Source organism: Rhagoletis pomonella, unplaced genomic scaffold (assembly GCF_013731165.1).
Source record: "Rhagoletis pomonella isolate Grant_MI unplaced genomic scaffold, Rhpom_1.0 Rhpom_scaffold_00001, whole genome shotgun sequence".
Classification (NCBI taxonomy): domain Eukaryota; kingdom Metazoa; phylum Arthropoda; class Insecta; order Diptera; family Tephritidae; genus Rhagoletis; species Rhagoletis pomonella.
In genome coordinates, this window is record NW_023458555.1 from 5,184,223 (window position 1) to 5,188,541 (window position 4,319).

Genomic DNA, 4,319 nt, shown 5'->3' on the forward strand with positions numbered 1-4,319 from the left:
GCTACACTGCATTCGACAACGCCATGGCTGGATAGGGACTTGGGGGCAAGAGTTCAAGTGTGTGTGCTCAAGTATTTTGCCGTTCACTTTATCTACATACATGTCAACACTTTTGGTCACCTCACTCGATGCTTGTTTTATTCATATTTGCATTTTAAATGTGGAAAAAGAAGCATTCGAGTAACATTAAGTGCTTCAGCTTTTGGTAATTCCCCACTTATGATAGCATAATACACGAATACATATTTAATAATGCAAAGATGTACAAAGCAGCAAATGGTGCGAAAGCAAAGGAGCAAACTGCTCGGACGCTATGGAGGAGAACTGCAAGGTTAGAAAGTAATGAAAGTATAGACGAGGGGCTCATAAAAAGTGAATAGGTTTCATTCTAAATGTTTACTGCAACTACTTCGTTTTCGAATGTTGCAAAATAAAATGCAGAAAATATGAACAAATATTTATTTAGTTATACGGAAGGAAATAATAGCTACGATAGGGAAGTGGGAAAACGCAAATTGTAACTCTTGAATATTAAATATACAATGTTGCCCTTCCACGGTGCAAAACGTCTTTGGTGTTAGACTCAAAAATGAAAAAGTGGGTACAATTGTACCCTTTTCCGACGTTTGAAGACTTAAAGGTACATTAGGTATAATCTTTCGATCAGATGCATTTTTAGTTTTTTTTTTTCCTTGGGAGAAACTTCGCTTTCATTTTGAAGAATAAACAATTATAAAGAAAAGTGATCAAAAGGAAGAATAAAAAAAAAAATCATATTATGTATTCTCTTAAACATTTTACATTGCATTTAGAACAGCCTCTACGAAAAATTAACACCTTACTTAGCTATCCTCAAATTCGCAATTCTTGCTATATTTTTCATATTCGAAATTTGAAAAAATTTCTCCTCCTCGAATGACGGTGTGACGCTCTACGTTTGTAATTGTTGGAACAAATTTTTTATCTATTGAAACCATAAAAGCTAAAGTTCCCCACATGTGATAACATTTTTAACTTTTATATTAATTTTATTCGCCCATGCAGTCCTGTCTCCAGGATTTCTTCAAATTTTATAATTTCTGTAGTTGAGACAATAGCTAAATATTTGACCCATATTCGCTTTTTAATTTCTGGAAATATATTTAAAATGCATTCGAAGGTACTTACGGAAATTCCAATTATTTTCTCTAGACTTGCTACACTAATTAAAGGGAATCGGATAAATTAGAAGACTTTTCCTGTTGTTCTATAAAACGCTGGACAAAAAAGGAAACTTCACAATGTTTGGTTTTTGTCTTTTTCGCCAATATTTTTCAGTAGTCCAAATTAGGCAAAAACAAAGTTTCTTCTGGTCCTGCCCTCTCACCGAGTTATTAAAGACTGTATTGTGCGTTTGTGAGTTTTTTTTGTTGCTGGCTGAAAGACTGAATATGACCCGAGGGCAAGGTAGTTGTTGAAGTAAAAGAATGAACTTCTTCTTACCGTTGCCGGATAGAAAATGTATTACAAAACGTTTTCGCTTACAAACAAATATATGCGTGACTTGTACTTGAAAATTCTCACACAAGTTGGTCGATGTATGAATGGCAGAACAGGTGCTGATATTAATGGATCTGGAATCAAAAATGCAATTCCAATGGATAGAAGACCCACGCCATTACGAATTTAGCTTTGACAAATGTTAAAGAGTGATTTTCAGTTAGTTTGTTAGATAACGGCCGTCCGCCACACTCATCGAACAGGTGGGTCATAAATAAAAATAAAATTTTGGCAGCAAGAAACATGGTAACACTCTGCTGGAGGCCAGGCTCGAAGGCAAAGAGTTTGCCGACTAGTTGGCATGATCCTCAGTTTTCTTTTTGAGGTTTGTTCTTTTTAAAGCATCTACAGGGGGGAGTCTTTAAAATAAGGCATTCGCCTTTCAAAGCCCTTTTATAATTTATTAAGGAAGCTGAAGGTATCTTTGGCTTAGGGGTTATGTACTCTCTTTCGGGATACCAAAGATTTTCTACACCCAAATGTTTAACTAACCAATTAACTAGCTACCAGTACATACGGCATTTGGGCTAAAATGAGTAATAAATAAATAATTTATTTTGAAACGAATTTCCGTCATCTCTTGTCAAGTTTGGTTTGGAGACAAACCGGTTCCGGTATTGTGCCATCCTCAGTTCCAAAATAAATTATCTTACCATCCAGTCGGGAAAATCAACCAAAACAATATATAATAAATAGATATTTATTTTCTAGCTACATATGTACATACATACAGCTGCGATCAATAAAGTGGTAGTTAAATTCAAAATGATATTTGCAACTTATGTTTATTTATTTAGTTTTTATAAGTTTCATTGAAAATATAGTTCGATCTTTAACAGAAACCACATAAATTAAAGTTTCAAGGTTTGCACAAAGCTTACAAAAATTAATCAAACTTTAAAATATTTTTCTTCAAAATTTCAAATTTTTTATTCAGAGTTTCTAGAACATACGCATAGTATGCAGTTTTGTAGCTTATTCCTTTTTAGTATAATGAAATGCTATTTTCAAGTCACTAAAAATTACCGTTGATTTTTTTAGAATTTTTTTGTCGAGGGAGTTTAGCATTTTCTTTCATAGAAGGTATGAATATAATATTTTTTTATATAGAAGAAAATACGAAACACCCTGTAGGAAAAAATTCTAAAAAATCAAGGGTAATTTTTAGTAACTTGAAACTCACATTTTGTTATACTAAAATTGAATGGGCTACAAACTGCGTACTCTAAAATGTTCTAGAAATTTTGAATAAAAAGTTTGAAATTTTGGAGAAAATTTTTTGGAGTTTGATTAATTTTTGTGAACTTTGTGCAAACTTTGATAATTTTTATTTATGTAGTGTCTGTTATAGATCGAACTATATTTTAAATGACAATTATAAAAAGTAAATAAGCATTAGCGGCAAACAGCATAATTTTGAATTTTGATACTATTTTATAGATCGCTGCTGTATTTGTACATACATTTTGATATAAACCAAACCTAACGGTCTGTTCGTTACTAAAATATGTCAACTACTGTATGTATTTATATAATAACTCGACCAAATGAGTTTATGAATACCAGTTATTACTTTACTTAATTAAAATCACTCATACGCCCCGACGCACTAATACGTAAATATTAACGCCGCGCTTATATGTCTTGTGGGCGGATACTAAATTCGATCCGAATTTTTTGAAATTTGGTATTTCGAAAATGATGGGGATTGGCACAATATCATGTCTAATAAATGAGTTTTTTAACTTTACCTTAAAAAAAAAAAAGAGATTTAACATTGGCCAACTGTATAAAAAAGAAAATACAATTAATTGAGAGCCCTTTGGACAGTTCTCAAAAAAACCCAAATTTGGCAATATCACAAAAGCTGTTTTGCTTTGTTATATTTCGAGTTCGTTTTCGGATTCAGCGGAATAACTATTTTACATTACAATTCATATAACAATGTGGCAGGGCGGAGCATTTTTTATTTCTGTAAGCTTGTTACGTCACAGATCCTTTAATTGAATTCTTAAAATAATTTACAGTAATTCAATAAAATGACAGTTCTATATTTTCGCTTTCTCTATGAACAAAAACTATTTCTATTTATTTATTCGATTTATCATTGCCTAAGTATTTGATATAGAGCGCGCCATTAAATATGGAATGATAAATTTGTTTTACGCTGACCTCCTCCATTCCAACATTGCTTATTGTGTTTCAGCTGCAACTATGTGAACGAGCGAGAGTTCAAAATCCGACCGAAATTACTGTAAAGCTTATTAATGAAGGTCAGGCAGACAATGTTTCATTCGAAGCCCCACAATCCTTGCGCTCTCGTGTGCAACGAGTACGAGTAGTACGAAACATTAAATAGTCTGTCGCGTGTCATTGAGAACGATATGAACGAAAATGAAAAGAGTGATGCTTGCGTTGGGAATAAAAAAAAAAAAAAAATATGTTTGTAAGAGCAGTAAAATGGACACTACGTGTAAGTGTGTGTGCGTGTGTGTGCGCCAAAGTCAAACGGAAAGGCCATCGCATGAAAGCGTAAAATATTGACACTTTTTCGCAACATTGAATTCGGTCACTGAGCAATTGCGATTACGGTTTTTGTGTTGTGTACATACATAAATGTATATCGTAAGCACGAATGTGTGCGGGTGGTAAGCGTGTACATGTTGGCTATTTGTAATATGTAGTACGTAAACTCTCTGCGTTGAGATTCTTCTGCACTGTTATTTACATTCTTGCTGCTGTCTGTTTTTGTGTAAGAAGTCATTCATTTTACTGCTTTG